General features: G+C 41.2%; 2 pseudogenes; one reads left to right on the forward strand and one right to left on the reverse strand.

Moving 5' to 3' along the window:
* The first annotated feature begins 18,026 nt into the window (after positions 1-18,026).
* LOC118724226 lies at positions 18,027-18,643 on the forward strand (annotated as a pseudogene).
* Positions 18,644-21,590: 2,947 nt separating this feature from the next.
* On the reverse strand, positions 21,591-23,086 carry LOC118723111 (annotated as a pseudogene).
* Positions 23,087-23,173: the final 87 nt, after the last annotated feature.

The following is a 23,173-nucleotide window of genomic DNA, read 5'->3' on the forward strand; positions in this document are numbered from 1 at the left end:
AATAACACTGCAATGAACATGGGGGTGCTTATATTCTTTCAAATTCGTCTTTTGGGTTTCTTTGTTTTTATACCTAGAAATGGAATCACTGGGTCATATGCTGTACACCTGAAACCAATAAAAAAAAAAAAAATACTGAGCCGAAGCCGGTTTGGCTCAGTAGTAGGCATCGCTCTGCAGACTGAAAGGTCCCAGGTTTGATTCCAGTCAAGGGCATGTTCATTGGTTGTGGGCACATCCCCGGTAGGGGGTGTGCAAGAGGCAGCTGGTCAATGTTTCTCTCTCATCGACGTTTCTAGCTCTCTATCTCTCTCCCTTCCTCTCTGTAAAAAATCAATAAAATATATTTTAAAAGAAATACTACTGAAAGTAAACTGTAATTGAGAAATAGAAATATATATAAAGAAAAGGTTAAAAACTAAAGAAAGAAAAACTTGAAGATTTACAATAGAATTAATTTAAATTATGTAGCTAAAAGTGTCTTTTAGCCAGAAAATAAATATCTGAACACACTACAATGTTGGATTTGGCATAGGCTGCTCCTCTTAAAAGGCCAGTACACAAGCTGAACTTACAAGCTCCCACTTCCTCTGAGCTCCAAGGCCTGTCGAGGCTCTGGGGACCCAGATACATAGGAGGAGAAACTGGACTGTTGGCATGGGGACAGGAATTCAGGGGTGGCTTTCTTCCAGACAGAGGTGCTCCCACCAATTGTTGTTCCTGTGCTGGTACTGGCAGCCATTTGTTTGCTCCACCCTAATGATTTCCTGAGACACCACCTCATCCAATTTACAACCCAACCCAAGCTGTGCTCATGTGCTTTTGCATATGAATGGCCTGTCCTTGCTCAGGCTGAAGCCTATCAAACAAGCTGCAACTGGGTCATGGAACCCCAAACTATCAATAAAAGGCCCAAAACTTGGCACCAGCACCAGCCTGTCTTGCTTCATAGCTGGACCTTGTTTGGGCACTCGCAAACCTAATACAAAGAGGAGGAATCTGCAGATCTCTCTGTAGCTCCTGCTGGGTGGCCCCAGACAGTGGCTGATTTTGAACCTCCCTGGAGACCCAAGATCCAATGTACCTAGTGGTCAGTGTCAGACCATACCAGATTACAACTCTACACATCCCTAAATGACACACTCAAGGAGCAGACTCAGTGAGCACCAAAACTACACTGAAGCAAGCCCTGCTCCATAAGGATGTCTCCTGCACGAAGCTTTCCCACTGTAGTTGCCGCTGGTCCCCATAGCCAACTGGCTTGGGGGTCAATTACTCCCCGTGACACCAACAGCAATCAAGGTTCAACTACAACAAGACTGTGCACACAGCTCACAAAGAGGTGCACCTAGAATACCCAGCTCAAGTGGCTGGGGGGGCTGAGCCCCTGGTCCCTATAGGACACATAATATACAGGGCCACTCCATCAACTCAAGGAGACTTAGCAGCTCTACCCAATACATAGAAACAAACACAGAAAGCAGCCAAAATGCAGAAACAAAAAATCATGTCACAACTGAAAGAAATGGAAGAAAGCAAGACTACTGGATGTAGAGTTCAAAACCACACTTATAAGGTTACTCAAGAATCTTCTAGAAACCTCCAAGTGACTTAGTCAGACTTTCAAGGATCTTAGTGAGAATGTTATATATATATTTTAAAGGATCAGTCAGAAATTAAGCATACACTGACTGAAATAAAGAATAATATACAGGGATTCAACAATTTGAAATACGAGGAAGCAAAAAAAAACCTAACCAGAAGAGCAAAAAGAAAAAAGAATCCAAAAATATGAAGATAGTGTAAGGAGTGACTATTACAACATCAGATAAAATTAACTTTACATCAAAAAAGGTTACAAGAGACAATGAAAAATATTATATATTGATAAAAGTTTCAATACTGCAAAAAAATATCTATACTAATAAAAAGGTAATATGTTAATTAGACCGGATGTCTTCTAGAAGCCCTTCTAGATGTCCTTCCAGACAAAACTGCAGCAGCTTTGAGGGCCGAAGAGTGACTGGCAGTGGCAGCAGCAGCGGGGTGATGTGGGTGGTGCCTTCCCCTGATTGGCCCGGTTGTCTCCCTCAGAGGGAGGCCAGACTGTGGCTTAGGCTCGCTCAAGTGGGGAGTGGGCCTAAGCCGTCATAGGACATCCCCTGAGGGTCCTGGACTGTGAGAGGGGGCAGGTTGAGGGACCCCGCCCCCAAGTGCATGAATTTTCGTGCACTGGGCCTCTAGTCCTATATAATAAACAGCTAATATGCTAATTAAACCACACAGCAGAAGGTCTGGACGACCTTCCAGGTGACCATCTGGACAACCTTCCGGATGAAGCCTGGGCTGCAAGGGCCAGCAGGGACCACGAGGGCCAGCCAGGGCCATGAGGGCTGGCCGAGGCAGCCGGGGCTGCGAGGGCCAAACCTCTTGCATAAATTTTGTTCATCAAGCCTCTAGTAATAATTATAAATATGTAGGTACCTAATGACATACCATCAAAGTATATGTACTAACAATAGGCCATTAAATCCTTATTGTACATCAAGAAACACTGTCCACAGAGTAAAAAAAGCAACCCATAGAATGGGAGAAATATTTGTGAATCATATATCTGATATAGGATTAATATCCAGAAATACATGGAGAATACCTCAAACTGAAAAACAAACAAACAAAACAACAACAACCCATTTCAAAAATGGGTAAAGCATGTGAATAGACATATCTCCAAAGAAGATATACAAATGGCCAATAAACACATGAAAAGGTCTCAACATCAATAATTATCAGGGAAATGCAAATTACTACAATAAAATAATACCTCATACAAATAGAATGGCTAAAAAAAAAAAAGAGAGAACAACAAGTGTTTTCAGGATATAGAGAAACTGGAACCCTTGTGCACTGTTGGTGGGAATGTAAAATGGCACAGCCACTGTGAAAAACAGTATGAAGTTTCCTTAAAAAATTACAAATAGAAGTACCATATGGTTTAGCAATTATACTTCTGGGTACATACCTCAAAGATTTCAAAGCAGAATCTCAGTGCATTATCTGTACACTCATGGTCATATCAGCATTATTAACAATAGCCAAGATATAGAAACAACCTAAATGGCTATCAACAGATGAATGGGTAAAGAAAATGGAGTATATACATACAATGGAATATAATTCAGTCTTAAAAGGAAGGAAATTTTGCGATATGTAGCGACATGAATGAACCTTGGTGGTGTTATGCTAAATGAAATGAAATAACAGATACAAAAAGAGAAAATACTACATGATTCCACTTATTTGAGAAACTTAGAAAGTATAGTGGTGGTTGCCAGAGGTTATGGCGGTTGAGAATGGGGAGTTAGCTATAGAGTTTCAGTTTTACAAGATGAAAAGCATTATGGGAGTGGAGGGTAGCACATCTGCACAACAATGTGAATGTACTTAATACCACTAAACTGTACACTTAGAAATGATTAAGTGTCTTTTACCACAATTTAAAAAACACACCATTAAGTCAGATTAGGTTACTCATCAGTTCAATATCCTTCCATAGTTTCCATCTCATCAGAATAAAAGTCATAGTCCTTATGATGACCCATAAGGCCCTTTATGATTTGAACTCCCTCTCTTTATCACTCCAACTTCATCTTACTATCTTCCTCTCCACACTCTGTTCCTGCCTCATTGGCCTCAGGCCTCTGCACTTGATATTCCACCAATTGGAATGCACTCCCCACAGATATTGGATTGACTCCTTTTATCTCCTTCAGGTAAGGTCATCCTTGGCCACCCTACCTAAAATTGCAACGACCTCTACCACACATTTCCTATCTCCATTTTCTACTTTACATTTCTATTTAAAATTTATAATCTAACGTGCAACATATTTTGCTGACAGATATTTATCTTTTTATTGACTCCATCTCCAAAAAGAATGCAAATTCCATGAAGACAGGGACTTTTGTCTGATTTATCCTATGACTCACATAAAATAATAAACAAATATTTGTTGGATGAGTGAAAGAATATGGTTAAAGAAGTTAGTTAATCCACATTTTCACATATATTTTTTTAAATGATTCATCTAGCCGGGACCAGTTTGGCTCAGTGGATAGAGCGTCGGCCTGCGGACTGAAAGGTCCCAGGTTCGATTCCGGGCAAGAGCATGTACCTTGGTTGTGGGCACATCCCCAGTGGGGGGTGTGCAAGAGGCAGCTGATCAATGATTCTCTCTCATCGATGTTTCTAACTCTCTATCCCTCTCTCTTCCTCTCTGTGAAAAATCAATAAAATATATTTAAAATAAATAAATAAATAAATAAAATAAAATGATTCATCTATTTTCACCAATCTGTATAATGTTTTTCTGAACTGTTTACAGTTTCTTAAATGCTCACCTGGGCTTGCTAATTATAACTTAGAACTCTGCCTCCTTCTTAGATGTTCTCTTTTTCTCCTCCATACCATAAATGAAGCTAATTGAAACTAGAGGCAAAGGCCCAAAATATATAGCAGCACATAGGATTTAAATTCAGACAGACCTGGATTTACATACTTCACTTGATAGTGTAAGGTTTTTAATCTCTATGTGCATCCATTGTTGTAAAGACAGTGCTAAACAGTTAGAAAAGTATGTTAGCTTAGGAATATGAAAGTCTTGGATTCCATTGCAGCTGCAACTTTGGGCAAGTTATCTATAATAATAAAAGTGTAATATGCAAATTGACCAAACAGCCAAGCAGTAAAACAACCATCTGGATGACCTTCCGATGACCTTCTGGACGAAGCTGGGACTGTGGGGGCTGAGGCAGTAAGGGCTGCGAAGGCCTACTCCTGCATGAATTTCGTGCACTGGGCCTCTAGTTTAATAGTTCAGTCTCAATTTCCTCATCTATAAAGGGAGGAAAATACCTCCTTTATAGCATTCTTGTAAAAATGTACAGTAAAGCACCCGACATAGAGGTAACTAGTAAATGTTCATTTCTGTTACTAATATAGGATGGTTATTAATTTTCTGCCCAAGATAACTTCATTCATTGGTAAGAAGGCATCCATCCTACCATGATTATTTTTATGACTGCTATTTTCCTAACAAGTCTAGGGTGATGGTGTTTCAATATAACTAATAACTCATATCACTAGAAACCAAAACCAGAAGCATATTCCTATTAGCAAGATTTTACCCACAAATATACATCCTTAAGGGAATGGAAGGCAATAGCAAGCACTGCCGGCTTACCGCATTCCTTTTGCATCCACTTTCTGTTTTCTATTACAGGTGGAATCTCATTTTAATTAATACCATTTTAAACATCTGTTTCTACATAGTGAGGCTATTTTTGTGTTCCAGCAGATGGCCCACAGGGACTGTGCTGTATTGACTTGACTAAGACAAATTTTTTAAAAATGAAAATTATTTCTTTACAAGTACTGTCCATGCAGAAACAAGTATTTTAATAAGAGGTAATTATCATTTTTTGTGTTATATCCTGACGTAGGATACTTCCAAGAAAACAGAACAAGAGCTGGATGGGTGGACTGAAGGCAAAGGGACTGGAAAGCAAGGGGGAAATGGAGCAAAGCCCTCAAGTGAGATCTGCTGGAAAGTACAAGCCTTAAGCCAGAATTCAATTTAAAAACATAATCCCCTTCCTTCCAAAGGGTATTTCACATACTACCTCTTCTACAAAGCTTTCCAATTTCCTTTAAACATATAACTCAGTTCTTTATGTCTCCTGTATTCCCACTTGTTCTGAATCTGAGTAGCAGCACTTACCAGTGTTCATCTTATACCTTTAAAGATACTAGTCATTGTTTTATGCACTGTCACTTTCCCCTACCAAGACTATAAGTTCAGATCTCTAAGACAAAGACTGATTCAACTTCCTATGCCCAATACATAACAGACATTTAATAAATTATAATTGAATTTAATATATGTGAAGTATTAATATGCTTGAGTTGAGTATTTTTTTTTTAAATCTTGGATGCTCCTTGAGAGCAAAATAAATGTTTCATTTCCATGGGATTTGACATACAAATGCTCATTGCCATGTGTTGGTTTAACAAAATTATTGAAATCAGTATCCTAAACTTGGCACACACAAAAAAAGAAATCAAACTTTTGACCTGTAATTTCTTTCAGGACTTGGATGCATAAATAAATCAACTATATGCTGCGGAGTTAAACAGTAATACCATGTTTCCCCGAAAATAAGACATCCTCCAAAAATAGACCTACTTACAGGTTTCCTTCTGAGTGAAATATAAGGCACCCACCCCCCAAAAAAATAAGGCCCCCCCTAGGCTAAACATGAGGGATTTGGTCCACTGATTCTGAAAGAAATGGAGTCACAAGAAATTCACCAGGAAATTCAGGAATTGGATTGTTATGATGATGTTCCAGAAGGTGGTGACATGATTGTCATTGAATAAATGAATAAATTCTTGATACTGTAGAATTCACAGTTTGTCTGGTTTGTGTTTACAACTACCATACTACCGTACCATATACAGGTAATAAATTTCCTTTATTTTCATTTAACAATAAATGTGTACCGTATTCTTCTTCATGGGAAAAATAAGACATCCCCTGAAAATAAGACCTAGCGCATCCTTGGGAGCAAAAATTAATATAAGACACTGTCTCATTTTCGGGGAAACAGGGTAATAAGTAACTATAATAAAATATACTGTGCACGCTGGGGGAGACAGCCTATGGCTCTTCATTCTTGCTCTGGGGGAGGAGGGTGGACATCGGAGTAGGGGACAAAGGCAAAGGCTCCCCAGGACAGGGACTTCGAAGGGCTTGGCACACCGAGGGGTTGTGGGGTTGCGGAAGTGGGTTACCTCCAAAGAACCAGAGACCAGCACAGGAACCGCGGAAAACGACTCCAAGGAGCCGCTGGAAGCACAGGGGAGACTTAGTGTCCTTCCCTCGGATCATGTCAACCCACAGCTGGTGCCAACTTGAACCACCTTTCCGAATGAGGACCCTCCTTCACAGCTCCGAGCCCCAACCTCAGGGCCCTCCTCCTGGCTGGCTTCGCACCACCTGCAAGGAAGATGGGGCAGGCTTTCTGGAAGCGGAAGTGAGGCTCCAGCTTCCTGTGGCTTGGGAGAGCCTCATCTCCATCCAAGGCAAGCTGTGGGGAGAGCAGCGCCACGGAGGCGGGTGGGATTTTGGTCCTCCTGCTCCTGACTTACCCTTAGCAGATCTTCTGTGGTTTTTGCTAAAGAATGAAGAAAGTGCTAACTCTACATTGAAAAAGTTGCTCTATTTATTCTGTCCTTCCAGAATGGCCTTTGGAATAATGAGCTCACCTATTCTCTCCCCCCCCCCCCCCCCCCCCCCCCCCCACCCACACACACACATCTGAACACGTGCTAATTAAGGTCAGGAGCCTCTCCTCCTACCTTACTTTTGCAGGGGCTGTAATGGTGATGAAGTGTAAAGTGATATCTGTGACCAAGTTATTACAAAAGACTTGCTGAACCTCACAAAAGAATAAAGCATAGAAGAGAGCATCTTCCAGCAGTGGGAGCTCCTGTATTTCCTTAGAAGTGACACTTAGGGGACTTGAGTTGAAGTTGAGCCCACATAGCAAAACCGCAAGTTCTGGATTGTATGTTTGTTTGTGACGGCCTGGGCAGAGGGGAATTGAAATTAGGAGAGGATTAAAGTGACCAAACTTCCTCTGAAGCATATCTTTTAGGTTCCAGTGTTGACTGTATGTGATTTTATGAGCTTGATGCATGAAGGAGTAGGCTGATGATGCTATAGATAAACGAAAAACAACCAAGGTAGGAGAAGGGCAGCAGAATTAATTCCAACTGGCTAAATATGCAACAGTTTTATAAAGAAGGTAGCATTTTTACTAAATCTTTAAAAACAGGCAAGCTCTCAATAGGAAAAACAGTGAGTGAAAAGCATTCCAGAAGAGTGGAGCTAGTTAAATGATGACCAAAGTTGGAAAACCTGGGTATATTCAGGAATTGGTAAGTATTGTGGTGTGAAAAGCATTTATATACCTCAAGCAGATGCATTGGGAGATAGTTGAAGGAAAATCTAATTTAGTAATTAAGGTAGCAATGATGTTAAGTATTGAAGCACAGGCTTGACTCCAGATCCTGTTTCTCTAAATCCTGCAGTCATTCCTTAGACAATGTTGCCTGCCTGAAAATAAGGAATTAGTAATATCTTGACACACTGTGGGCTTTCTTTATTCATAGAAAGATCTGAAATCCCATGTTAAAATTTGAACTCTAAGGAGACACTGAAACTATTTGAGCAGGACTTTTTTTTCTTGCTGGGATCATGTATTTCAGTCTGCATCAGCAATCTTTTTCTACTGTGAATTTAACAATTCTGTTTTGTTTTGTTTTTTTCTCCACGTGTGATATTTTCATTGTTCCCTTTGTAGACCCTGAGAAAAAAAAAATACTTACTAAGAAGAGTTCCTGATGACTAAGTGGGCTCAAATTAAAAAACAAAACAGCCTAGTAATCATTGCTATATGGGGATCTCTCACACAAATTTCACTTCAGGGAGAACCCTGCACTAAATTGCCTGTCTCCTGTACTGAACCATCTGCCTGCACTGTTTTTCTGCCATCAGAGCCATGCTATATAATAAAGAGGTAATATGCAAATTGTTATTACATCCTGATGCATGATGACCAATCAGCAGGAGGGAGGGCAGCAAGCTACTACTTGTGTATGGATTCCTGCTCAGGGATACTAGTTCCTTATAAAATAGTTCCTGGATTCCTGTTTCAAGCAATAGGACTGTTGCATTCCCCATCCAATCAGAGCTGATCAGCTTCAACCATCCAGAGTGGCTCTATTCTGGCCAATCAGGAGAGTGCCTTTTGGACCAATCAAACTGTTAAGATTTTGGAGTCCTAATTTGCATGAGGACAGAGCAATCCTGAACCAGGGTTGGAGACTTCTGTCTATTTAAGCCAGCTTCCCTCTGACTTGGACTGAAAAATGCATTTCTCTGGCTGGTGTCTTGTCAGCATGGAGCAGACTACAGCGGAGCTGAGCCACTAAGCCAACCTGCTTGGATCACAGCAGAGCAGACTAATGAGGAGCAGAACAGAGATGCCTAGCTGAAGAGAGGCCTGGCCCCCGGGCTGCCTCACAGCCGTGCTGTTCTCACAGCCAGTGCTCCATCACAATCACACTGTGTTGTGCTGAATAAAGTTTTCTTCTTCATTGCACCCCATATTGGGGATTCTTGTTGGCACTGAATTATCACCAATGACCATTGGTTGACACCTTGAAGCAGAGATAAGCTGTCCACCTCAGCTCTTCAGTCTCTAGAGTTTAAAATGTTGAGATGATCTGGTGCGTAGTTTGAGTGTGATATACCCTCTAAGTAAATGTAAATTCTGAAGAAAAGTTTTGATAGATTATTTTGTTTCATATGAAATGGTATATGAGCTTTTGACAACTACAAACTTAGCCTCTTAAAACAACACACATTTGCTATTTCACAGTTAATGGTAGGTGACAAAAACTGGTAGAATGGAATTGCTGACACAGGAGGCTTTATAGCTCAAAGTAGACCCCCAAAAAAACTTACCTACAACTGAAAAAGTGGTGAAGGGAGGGAAAAAAGAAATATGTGCAACAAACTGAAACTATTTTAAGATGAAAATTTATCTAGTTGTAGATACTTCTACTATTAGTAGGAAGTAAACCTCAATTTACTGTCAATGTATTTTTTTTTTCTAACATAAGGTAGGATGGTGCTCACTTCAGCAGCACATATAACATAAGATAGGATGGCATTGGAATATTATTAATATAAACATTAAAAAGATAATGGCTAAAGTCTCTTCCCTTTCAATTTGTAATTATTTTTGAGCTTTTTTTTGGGGGGGGGGGAGGATAAGATGGGAACATCAATTAAGGCAACATGGAATCCATTAAGTGCGTAAGTCACCAACTCCATTAAATGTTTCTCAGACTATTTTTTTTTTATTCTATTCCTAGATTGGATAATAGGTTACTTGTGAAAATAGTATATTTAAAAAGTAACCCCAACACTAGCCTAGCTAATTAACTATAACACATCCTGATGGGAATCACAGGATAACCAAAAACATAAAAATAAAGTATTACAACTTGGCTGGCAGTTCCATTTATTAAATTGTTTAACATTTCCTGGCTTACATTACACAAATGTAATGTGTCAAGTTTCCTTGTATATAGGTCAATTTTTGCATAATCTCCATATAGTCGTCTCTCAATGCCAAAAGTTTGTGGTGCAGTGCAAGGGATGGTAGCAAGCAAGGAAAGTGCATTTTTCTTTTCATTTGCGGATACTTCTATGTTTTATTTCAATTAGTCCTGTACCTTGTTGCTTGCTTATCCAACATGGTTACTCCTTTGTAATAATTTCTTCAAAAGTTAGCTTAAATTATTTTAAAGTTTTTCTTTATTAATTCTATCACTTAAAAAAAATCAACCTTAAAAATAGAATTTTATTGATCACAAAATATCAATGGTAAGTTTCAAGTTCAGCATTATTATTGGCTGAATAAATGCCTCATGGAACTGTGTAGTAATAAAACTGTACTTGGGGTAACATACCAGTTGCTATTTCTGACTTGTGGCAGCTTCAAAATAATAGAAAATAGTTGTCTATGATAGAACTATAGACCTATTGACAACTATTATTGATGCTTTTTAAAAAAATAATAATGATTGATTTTTAGAGAGAGAACTGTCCATTTGTTTTTACACTTATTTATACAGTAGAGGCCTGGACACAAAATTTGTGCATGGGGGGGAGGTCCCTCAACCTAGTGTGTACCCTCTCCAATTCAGAAACCCTTGGGGGATGTCCAACTACTAGACATTCCTCTCACAATCTGGGACCATTGGTTCCCAACCACTCACCTGCCTGCTGGCCTGATCGTCCTAACTGCTCTCCCCTGCTGACCTGATCACCCCTAACTGCCTTTGCCTCAGCCCCGCCACCATGGTTTTGTCCAGAAGGACAACCAGAAGGTTGTCCAGAAGATGTCCGGTCTAATTAGCATGTTACCCTTTTATGAGTACAGATTCATTGGTTGATTCTTATATGTGCCCTGATTGAGGATGGAACCTGCACCCTTAGTGTATTGGAAGGATTCTCTAACCAACTGAGCTACCTGGCCAGGGCCTATTAATGCTTGTTTTAACCATATTAACTTGAAAGAGGCCAGATGTAGACCAAAAGAGAGAAACCAGAAAGGGTTTTGCAGTTTGTTATACTCACAGCTCCCTAGAGAGAAACAGCATGCCACACAGGCCCACTCAGGTCAAGCACCAGGGTTGGTCAAAAGGCGGAGGCAGACAGGGGAACAATGGGCAAGTGGCTTTATTTTGGTTTCTGTGAGAAGGAATGGGATGGGCCAGGGTAAATAGGCTTCAAATAAGCTAGTTTGAATAATTTCAGCAGGCTTTGTAACATAAGACTGCTTTCAATTGGTACCTAGTCCTGGGGCATTCAGAGAACCCTGTAGGGGAGGTCTTGAACTTAATTGGCTGGTCAAGAAAGGAAAACCCTGACTGGCCTCTAGCCAGGGCCTCAAAAGTGGATCAAGACAGGATTTATATAAAAATTATATCACAATGTTGAATATAAGGAAGTCTTATTCACATATAGTTTCATGGATGGAATTATATAAAACATAATGTATTGTATATAGACATACCTATAAGGTAGTTTATAATACTGTGTGCTAATTGATCTAATTCTCTAAGGCATGGAAGTTTCAGATTGTTGTGTAACAGATTAGTCTATTTTTCCCTTTTGTTATTTTGACTTATAGTCATATTTGATCATTTCAGAATGTATAATTGCTCTTTCATCTCATAGTTTCTAATCACGATAAGAAAGGAATGGTAGAAAAATTGTAGCAGTACTTAAACAGTGATAATATTTCATGGGATTATAAAAGTGGAGTTCAATCAATTAAGTAAACAGTTTACCATGAAAACTTTAGGAAAGTGGAAAGTCACCTTTTAGGTGGCAATTAGGGCACCAATCTTAGATAAAGTGTTAATTTAGGGCAGGAGAGATTTACAACCTTGAAATTGCCAAGTAATAGCAGCTTTCAAAAGGTTGAAGTGGAGTGAGAACGCCCCAGTGACTCTCTTCTAGACTGGCTAAGCACTTATCTTATGCGTGAAGTTTTGTTCTCTGTGCCCAAACAGCAGTTGTATTTGCTCCTCTGGTAGGAACTTGGTAACTCCAGAGTCCCCTTCTTGATTCATAAGCATATGATTTTGTCTTTATTTACACTTACTCTTAGATAATATGTTACTCTTAGGTTATGAATTCATTAAGTTTTGACTTAAGTCCCACTTCCTCTTCAGTTCTTTGATAAACTAGTAATAAGCATTCTTGATGTGACAACTATGTATAATTTACTCTCCTGACAAACATTGCCTATCTCCGATACTGGAATCTCAAGGCTTTCAGTTTTCCAATGAATCCCATTATCAGAACTTTGTCTTTATTCTCTTGAGATCCTTTCACTTAGTATAGGTGTCCTTGTAAATCTCTTACCCTAAATCTGTAATTAGAAGGGAGTCGGTTTCAGAAATAACGCTAATTGCCAGCTTTTTCTAATATGTTCTATTATACATAATCAATATCTATTTATGTGCTTGAGCTCTAAGGCATCCTATAATAACTAAGCATCTTTTCTACTTATTTTCTAGGGTATAGATTTATCCATTTTGTATCACTTGTTAGAACCAAATACTTTTTTGTCTCTTTGGATAAAAAATTATACTTAAATAATTCATTTAACCTTTTCCAGTTGGCTTTTTAATTTTTGAATGAATAATAAATGTATGTGGAGTATAAGTCAAAATATACAAATGGATAGCCCCAATTAGAGAATTTAAGTTGCAGGAGAAATTTCTGTTTTCCTATTGAAATTCAAATTGAAGACTTTCCAGAACACTATATTACCATTTATTAGTAGTAGTGTCAGTATTATTTGTACTTTTATAACTGCATATCTCTCAGATGTTTATTTAAATCAGATGATAAGTACTAACATAATGCTTTGAGAAGTTGATAACTTAATGTAAATAATGAAGCACTACATATTTTATTCCTGTGCTACATGCTCTAAAATCTATTTCTCAAAAACTATAAAAGTTTTTCTCAAAGCTATTAAATAAATTAATGCCCAGCAGAGGATGCTGCCACCGCATGAAAAATTGAACAGATATCACACCTGTCAAATTCAAGCCAGGGAAACGGATGCCTGCTTATCCTCGCTGGCGTGCACATTTATTTTTTGGCCTATGATCCAATTACCTTTTGGAAGAAAGGTTGCAGCGAAGAGAATCTAAGAAAATGCAGAGGAAACTTAGGGATAAATCTACAAGACTACTTTAGTGCAAGTCAACAAACTGTTCTGTTGTTTGTATAATTAATTTAATAACATAACTGCCTATGTTACTATGATCTTCTACTAATATAATGTTCAACATCATCTGCTCCTACATTGTTAAGCGAGACTCTCTTAGTACTATATAAAAAAATAATGCCCCCAGTGATTGAATTGGTGACAAATATACCTTTGTGGACAATTCACATCTTTTTATGGATGGTCGTATGAAAATACACATTATATTTTTTTTTATGCCGAAACCGGTTTGGCTCAGTGGATAGAGCATCGGCCTGCGGACTGAAAGGTCCCGGGTTCGATTCCGGTCAGGGGCATGTATTATACCTTGGTTGCGGGCACATCCCCGGTAGGGGGTGTGCAAGAGGCAGCTGATCGATGACTCTCTCTCATCGATGTTTCTAACTCTCTATCCCTCTCCCTTCCTCTCTGTAAAAAAAATCAATAAAATATATTAAAAAAAAAGAAAAGAAAATACATATTATATTTTTCTTTTTAAAAAATGTTTTAATTGATTTTTAGAGAGAGAGGAAGGGAGAGGGAGAGATAGAAACACCAATGATAAGAGAGAAACATCATAGATCAGCTGCCTTCTACTGGAGATGGAGTTGAATCCTAGGCATGTGCCCTGAGAGGGAATCAAACCAGAAACCTCTTGGGTCATAGGTCGACACTCAACCACTGAGCCATACCAGCTGGGAAATACACAATATTTTGATGTATCCCTTTCAACTTCCACCTGGTTATTAGGTGATTTTCTTAAGACCTTTATTTGCTCATATGTTTACTAGAGGCCCAGACTGACTGCTTAGGCCTGCTCCTGGGGGATTGGGCTTAGCTTTCAGTCAGACATCCCTCTGGCAGACCAGGAGCCCTTGGGAGATCTCTGTCTGCTGGCTTAGGCCCACTCCCCAGAGCCATTAGTTGGACATCCTTAGCACTGCTGCAGAGGCAGGAGAGGCTCCCACCACTGCCGCTGCACTGGCCAGCCACGAGCCAGCTTCTGGCTGAGTGGCGCTCCCCCTGTGGAAGCATACTGACCACCATGGGGCAGCTCCTGCAATGAGCTTCTGCCCCTGATGGTCAGTGCACGTCATAGCACCATTAGGGTCAATTTGCATATTGCCCTTTTATTATTAATATATAGGACTAGTGGCCTGGTGCACAAAATTTGTGGGCATGAAAAGGAAATTAATTAGGGAAAATATTTTAATATTGCTATTTGCCCTTTATAATAGGAATGTCAGAGATGAAAGAAAATTAGTGAAATGTATATGAAAATCTCCCTCCTGTCAGAGTCTGGGGTATACCGCAGGACACAGAGTCAAGTCCCCGCCAACCCACACGTGCTTCGAAATTGCAGGAGACTCAGACCTGGCTGGCCCCACCCCCTTCAAGCCCTTCTGAGTGGGGAGGGGGACGCAGTCTCAGGTCCCCCAGGTCGGCCCTGTGCAGGGGGCATAGCCTCAGGTTCCCAATCCTGGCGCCTGGTCAGGGAGCACAGTCTCAGATCCCCCGTCAAGCCTCAACATGTGGGGGGTGCAGCCTCAGGTCCTCCAGCCTGGCATTGGGCAGAGGAACAGCCTGAGGTCCCCTGGCCTGGCGCTGGGGTGGGAGACATGGCGTGAGGTCCCTGTCAAGCCCCGCCAGGTGGGAACACGCAGCTTGAAGTCCTCCATCAAGCCCCACCATGTAGAGCATATGTGTCAAACACATGGCCCGCGGGCCAAATCCATCCCGCCAGGCCTTGCAATGTGGCCCGCACCACGCTGTCATCACTGCACTCCACTGCGTTTCCATCACAATGACAGTTTATGACTGTTCAGTAAACCATTCAGCCCGCGATTTAGGCTGGATTTTAGATTTTGGCCCCTTCTCTGATTGAGTTCGACACCCCTAATGTAGAGGGATGGCCTGTGGTCCCTGTCAAGCCCTGCTGTGTAGGGGAGCAACCTGAGTTCCCTTGGCCTGGCGCTGGGGCAGGGGCACGACCTGAAGTCTCCCGGACTGGCTCCCAGGCAGGGGGTGTGGTTTGAGGTCTCCTGGCTTGGTGCCGGAGCGGGGGGGGGGCACAGCCTGAGGTCCTCAACAAGCCCCACCAGGTGGCGTGGGGGGAGGCGGGGAGTGCAGCCTGAGGTCCCCCATCAAGCCCCGCTGGGCAGGGGGAGCAGCCTGAGGTCTCCAGCCCAGCACTGGGGCGGGAGGCACGGCCTGAGGTCCCCATCAAGTCCTGCCAGGTAGGGAGCATGACCTGAGGTCCCCTGCCAAGGCCAGGCGCCATGCAGCTTCAAGTCCCTGCTGTTCGGTCATTATGTGATTGTGTCCCAACTAATTTGCATATTATCCTATTATGAGATAGACTAGAGGCCCTGTGCACGAAATTCATGCATTAAAGGGAGGGTTCCTCCAGCCCTGCCTGCGCCCTCTCACAATCCAGAAGCCCAGCGATTGATTGCCCTGCAGAGGGAGGCCCTGCCCACCACCACCAGCCGGTGGCCTTGGCCTCCCTCTGCAGGTGATCATGGGGCGATGGTGGGGTCTCCCAACCAATCACATTGCACCCTCCTTGGCGATGGCAGTCAGTGCTGGGTCACTGTGGCACCCACACCCAGTAGAGACCGAGAGGTCAGCAGTTCAGCCCACTCCCTAGTCCCCATCCACCCAAGCCTGCTGCACACATGCAGCCTGGCGTTCGGTCATCTGTTAGATCATTTTGAACATTAAGGACTCGGGCTCTTTATATATTAGGATTATTTGCTTATCTCATTCTTATTTGCTTATGTGCATCTTTTTTTTATGGATTTTTTAAAAATATATTTTATTGATTTTGTACAGAGAGGAAGGGAGAGAGATAGAGAGTTAGAAACATCGATGAGAGAGAGTCATTGATCAGCTGCCTCTTGCACACCCCCTACTGGGGATATGCCCGCAACCAAGGTACATGCCCTTGACCGGAATCGAACCCGGGACCTTTCAGTCCCCAAGCCGACGCTCTATCCATTGAGCCAAACCGGTTTCGGCTGCTTATGTGCATCTTATTTACTTTTGTGTCCCCTCCCACTAAAATATGAATCCCAGGATATTCTTTCTTTCTTTCTTTCTTTTTTTTTTGTGTCAATCCTCACCCCAAGATACTTTTCCCCATTGATTTTTAGAGAGTGGAGGGAAGAGAGTAAGGAGGGAGGGAGAGAGAGAGAGAGAGAGAGAAACATTGATGTGCGAGAGACACATCGATTGGTTGCCTCCTACAGGTGCCCCAACTGGGGCTAGGGATCATACTTGCAACCTAGGTATGTGCCCTTGACTGGAATCGAACCTGAGACCCTTTGACCTGAGGGCTGACACTCTATCACTGAGCAACACTGTCCAGGGCCCAGGACATTCTTCTTGTTCGTCACAGTATCACTGGCTTCAGAACAGTATCTGGCACATAGTAAGTACTCAGTAAATAATCGGCGAATTAATGAGTCCTACTCCCATTGTGTAAAAGTTCTTCAAAGTCAGTATGAACCATTCATAGTTAAATTCCTACTGTGTGCTATGCTACAAGCACTATTTAAGGATAAATTTAAAAGAATTATCAAGGGATACAAGGGTGAAAAATATATGGCCCTTTTCTTTAAAGTACTAAGCTCCAGTGAATTTTTTAAATGTGTGCCTTTTTTACTTTCAGAAAGGATTTAAAGTAGTTTTCAGTAAAAGTCACATAAATAGAACTGATCCTATCTAATAAAGAGGGAATATGCTAATTGACCCACAGCCAATAAGGAAGGAATATACTAATTGACTGCCCTGCCTTAAAAGACGGTGATGCCCACAGGCACAAGATGGTGGCACCCAGTTCCCTCAGCCCCCCCAGCCACCTAGGGCCAACCCGAGATGCAGGCAAACCTCGAATGGTGGCTGCCCAGCTGCCAAGGCTTGCCCTGCCGGCAGTGGCAACAGCAGAGGTGTGATGGGGTGTCACCTTCCCCTGATCGCTGGGTTGCCTCCCACTCCTGAGGGCTCCTGGACTGTTAGAGGGGGCAGGCCAGGCTAAGGGACACCCCAGCTCCAGTGAATGAATTTTCATGCACCGGGCCTCTAGTAAAAATATAAAAATATATAAACTAGAAGGAAAAATGGAAATGCCATAAGTGCAAAATTTGAGTGTTTGAGCTAACATAATTTCCATAATCAAGCATGAATTTTAGTTTGAATTTTCTAGTATTCAAGGCAAAGAAATACTGGGTATCTAAATCTTATTATCTGATAAATGAACACATTGCCAGTTGGTCTGAAAAGAATGTTTCTTGATAATGAATTCTAAAAGAAGTTTGTTACAGAATCCTTATATAAGAGACACTGAGAATAATATGATGGATTATATAGTTAATGTTTAGATGGTTATTCCCTATACAATCTTTTTATTTTATTATGTCCTTGCTATAAAGACATTATATTAAGATTTGGCCGGAGGACTTGGCCACCCTGAGTGACCACGCCTGGGCTCACTCCAGTACCAGCATTCAGGAAACCAAGTGAATTCCTCCGTCTCCTAGCAACCAGGGACAGGCTGGGGACCGAGGGAGCAGCTGCGCAGTCCCAATAGCTCTGGAGCTAGCCAGCATCCAAGAGCCTGGCCCAAATGGGGAATCAAAAACCAGAGCTCTGAGGAATAAGCAGGAAATGGCCAAGGAGGTCTTGTTTATGCTTTTCCCTAAGGAAGTGGTGTCAAGAATGTACTGTCCGAGGAGCTGAAAGGAGCTGAAAATGAATGCTAAGCTGGAAAACAGAGGGTTTGGAGTGGACAAGGATTGACAGGGTTACAAAAGATACAGCAACGTTCAAGGATGAGTTAGATACCATGAAGTTCATTTGTAAAGATTTCTGAACTACAGAAACAAATCGACAGTCTAAGAACAAATCATCAAGGCATCTCCGTACTTCAGGACAACAAATTTCATCTGCTTACTCAGATGTCTGCAGGAAAACAACTTAGAACACACACCTAAGTATTTAACATTTGCATGTGGCTTAGTCAGAGGTAGCTTATCAAACTTGGGGATAAAGAGTATTGTAAAAGCTGAAGTGTCTTCAATGCCTGCTTGCGAAGATACAGACGTTGCAGAACATATAGAGAAATAAGGCTTCTACATGGCAAACAGTTAAATTATTCGTGCAGGAAGTATTTTAAGTAGCAATGATCTCATTACATTGTTGGACATTTGTATTGATATAAGCTATTTGCTAACTTGTATAATGAAGATGTACTCTTAAGCAGAAGTAAGGTTGTATTTTAGCAATTTAACAAGTTAAAGCACATAAAGAGACATTTTACCATAACATACATTTTGTTTAAACTATTCAGAATGAAAAAAACAAACAAACCTGATTTCAAATGAATAAACACCAAGATGATGTAAGATCCTTATTTTAAAATTTTCTATCTGAGTGATGTGATTCGAAGTCATTTATTATTTACTGAAGGAAAAATGTATTTTATATGACAGATATTCAAGTGATAAGTATCTGATCTGTTTTGGAAATTAAGGAGTTTGACTTTTACTCTTACCAGATTAATAACATTTAATAATTCCCCCCTCCCCAGCTTTTAATATGTTTTTCATTCATTAGATAATTTAATCTTTCAAACCCCCTCACTCTCTTGAGGTAGATGTAGTGGGATTGCTGCATCATATGGTAGTTCTAATTAAAAAATTTAAAAAAATTTTTAGAAAGGAAGGCAGAGGGAGAAAAAGGATCAACAATGATAAGAGAGAATCATCTATAGGCTACCTCCCACATGCCCCCTACTGGGGATCAAGCCTGCAACCGGGGTATGTGCCCTTGACCAGAATCAAGCCCGGGCCCTTTAGTCCACAAGGCAATGCTCTGTCCATTGAGCCAAACCACCCAGGGCTCATTTTAATTCCACAGATTTTTTTTTTACATTGATTATCATGTTCTCTGTGTATTTTAGTCCACTTGAACTACTATTATAAAATACCACAAACTGATTGGCTTATAGACAACAGAATTTATTTCTTACAGTTCTGGTAGGTGGAAATCTGAGGTTAGGGTACCTGCATGGTCAAGTTTTGTGTCTGGAGAAATCCTTCTTCTTATTGCTGTTTCCTCACATGATTGGAAGGGGCTAGGAAGCTCTGTGGGATCTTTTTCATAAGAGTGCTAATCCCATTCATGAGGGCTCCAGGTACCTCCGAAGGCCCTACCATCTATAATACCCATTGACTACCAATATCACACTGGGCATTAGAATGTCAACAGATGAATTTGGGGGGGGGGCACAAAAACATTCAGACTATAACTCTGAGATTATAAACATTTATTTCTTATTTTTTAATCAAGATGCCTTCTATTTTTTTTTTCATGCCCGGTTTCACTGTCTAAAACCATCAGTATATCCTATATAATAAAAGAGTAATATACAGATTGACCATCACTCCAACTCACAACATTGCTGCCCCAATGTGGTCAAAGATCCTGCCTCCATGTGGACACAGGATGGCCACCACAAGATGACCAGAAGGGGAGGGCACTTGGGAGGGACCAGGCCTACAAGGGAGAGCAGTTGTAGGTGATCAGGCAAGCAAGGGAGGGCAGTTGGGAGGCACCAGGCCTGCAAGGAAAGGCAGTTAGGGGTGACCAGGCCAGCAGAGGAGGAAAGTTGGGGGCAAACAGGCTGGCAGGAGAGCAGTTAGACATCAATCAGGCTGGCATGGAAGTGGTTAGGGGGTCATCAGACTGGCAGGCAGAAGCGGTTAGGGGCAATCAGGAAGGCAAGCAAGCGAGCAGTTGGGAGCCAGCAGTCCTGGATTGTAAAAGGGATCTCAGATTGGAGAGGGTGCAGGCTGGGCTGAGGGACAACCGCCCCCCCCCCCCCCACACACACACACACACCACTCCACCACCCACTGTGCATGAATTTTGTGCACCGGGCCTCCAGTTTTTGAATAAAAGTTGTGAGAACAAAAGTCCCTGTATTGCTCCTGATTTTAGAAAGAAAGCATTCAGTCTTCTATCATTAAGTTTGATTACTTGTTTTAAATGGCTTTTTATCAGGTTGAGGAACCTGATACTAGGATAGTTGCCCTTCTATTGTAGTTTCCTGAGATTTGTTTTTTGTGCCTTTTTTTTTTTTTCAAAGGAGGAATAGATGTTGGATCTTATCAAATTGTTTCCTGTCTATTGACATAGATCCATGTTGATTATACGAATTTTCTTTCCAAACTTGTTAATATGGCATATTTCTTTGATTGGTTTTAAAATGCTAAACCAACCCTATATTCTTGGGATAAACTGCACTTGGCCATGATATATTATCCTTTTAATTGGTCATGATATATTATCCTTTGAATATAATGTTGTATTTATTTGCTAAAATATTGTTTAGCATTTCTGCATTTATGTTCATAATGCATAACATAGATGCATTTTGCATTTATGTTCAGTTTATAATTTCTTCTCTTTCTTCGTGCTCTGGCTCTTGTTCTTGTTTTGTTTTTTTTTCTAAATATATCTTTATTGATTTCAGAGAGGAAGGGAGAGGGAAAGAGAGATAGAAACACCAATGATAAGAGAGAGTCAATGATCAGCTGCCTCCTGCACATCCTCCACTGGGGATAAAGCCTGAAATCTAGGCACATGCCCTTGGCCGGAATCGAACCCGGGACCCCTCAGTCCACAGGCCGACGCTCTATCCACTGAGCCAAACCAGTTAGGGCTCATGTTTGGTTTTGATATCAAGGTAAAGCTGGCCTCATAGAATGAATTGAAAGTGTTCTCTTGTATTTAAATTTTTGGAGGCATTTGTGTAGAATTACACAAATTTCATTTTATTAGGATTGAGTGTCAATTAGATTCATGATGACATGGCTTCCAAAGTTCCCTTCTAATCATCTTCATCCCAGTTAAGCCTAAAAGAGAAAGAACATGAAGAAAGGTGCTTAGGAGCTTTTTATGACATCACTTCTACTCAATAGTACTATTTTAATACTAATTTTTATTTAATGCTAATCGTTAAATATTTAGTAGAATTTACCAGTGAAGCCACCTGGACATAGAGTTTATTTTCGTAGGTAGAATTTTAACTACAACTTCAATTTCTTTCATTGATATGTGTCTGTCTATGACATCCATTTCTTCTTGCATAAGCTTGGAAATTTATGTTTTTTGAGGAATTTTTCCATTTCATGTAAGTTGTTAAATTTATTACTATAAAATTGTTCAGAAAAATTGCCTTGCTATGCTTTTCCTATTCATAGAACCTGTAATAATGTCACTTCTCTAATTTCTGATATTTGTAATTGTCCCCATTTTTTTAAGGAGAATTTTTATCACTTTTATGAGAAAACTCAGTAGTGTATATACTTAGTCCAGGTGGGTGGCCAGTCCTTGAGCCTTTGACTTTCACAGCTTGGCAATTTGAACAACCGACTTTGGACACAGGCCTAGCAGATCTCATCTTATCTGCCCAGTTACTATAATTGGTCCAGTTAGCTTCCACCAGCTTAGCAAGAGCAGCTCTGTCTTCCAAGTTAATCTGTGTGAAGGTGATGGAGGAGCAGGTCTTCCTGTGGACACCCCAGCCTGGCCTTCCCCTGGAGAATGCAGCTGGGAAATCCCAGCTTACAGCACAGAGCAGACCGGAAGACAAGCGGCTCGATGGGGATCCACATCCTGTGCAGTCACTACCAGCTCCATCTTCTTATTCTTGACTAAGGGAGTGACGGTGTTAACCCTGACCAGGACAGGTGGCCTCTCGGTGGGGATAGTCCCTTTTCCAGCAGCTTTTTTTCTCAGCCCAGGCCCACAATCTCTGCTCCTTCTCTTGCTTTGCCTCTTGTCTGTACTTGTGGGCCAGATTAAGCAGTTAAGTCGCCTGGAAGAACTGGTTAATCACAGGAGGTGCTTTCAGGCGCGTATACGGCAGAGTATAAGCTTTGCCCCAGCGGCCAAATGTAGCAGGGCCATTTGACAAAGCAAGTGAGGTCCCCTTTGGACTGGATGTCTTGTCCAGTGCCAAAATTCGTGGGCCTTTTCTCAAGCAGAATTTACCTCCTTTTTGGCTTTCTGCTTCACGACAGTAGGGGCCAGTGCCACCTTTATCCCTTGGGCTTCTTCCTTTTGGCATCTGGGAGTGGGACAAGAGACCCTTTTTCTTTCTATTGATCAGTCTAGCTAAAGGATTTCAATTTTGTAGATTTCAAAGAAAGACTTTTTTGTTTTATTGGTTTTCTCTATTGTTTTTGTTTTCTGTTTCGCTTTAGTTTTTAATATTTTTTTTCCTTCTGTTTATTTTGGGCTTAATTTGCTCAACTTATTCTAGTTTTTAAGATTATTCACACATTTTTTCTCATATTGCAGTTCTTTGGTATAGATTCTGAGCCCCCTCCCCCCCCCCCCCCCCCCGAGTACTGCTTTGGTGGCATCCCATAAATTTTGGTGTGTTGTGTTTTCATTTTATTTGGGTTGAGTGTCAATTAGAGTCATGATGACATGGGTCCCAAAGTTCCCTTCAGATCATCATCATCCCAAAAGAGAAAGAACATGGAGAAAGGTGCTTAGGAGCTTTTTATGACATCACTTCTACTCAAATTCCACTGGTTAGAACTCAGTCACATGGCTTCACCTAATGGTATGGGAAGCTGGGACATGTAGTCTACCTTTTTGCCTGGGAAGAAGAGGAAAATGTATTTGAACAAACAGCCAACAATCTCTTTCTATTTTCTGGAAGAGCCTGT

The sequence above is a fragment of the Pipistrellus kuhlii genome, unplaced genomic scaffold (genome assembly GCF_014108245.1).
Source record: "Pipistrellus kuhlii isolate mPipKuh1 unplaced genomic scaffold, mPipKuh1.p scaffold_m20_p_2, whole genome shotgun sequence".
In the NCBI taxonomy this organism is placed as follows: domain Eukaryota; kingdom Metazoa; phylum Chordata; class Mammalia; order Chiroptera; family Vespertilionidae; genus Pipistrellus; species Pipistrellus kuhlii.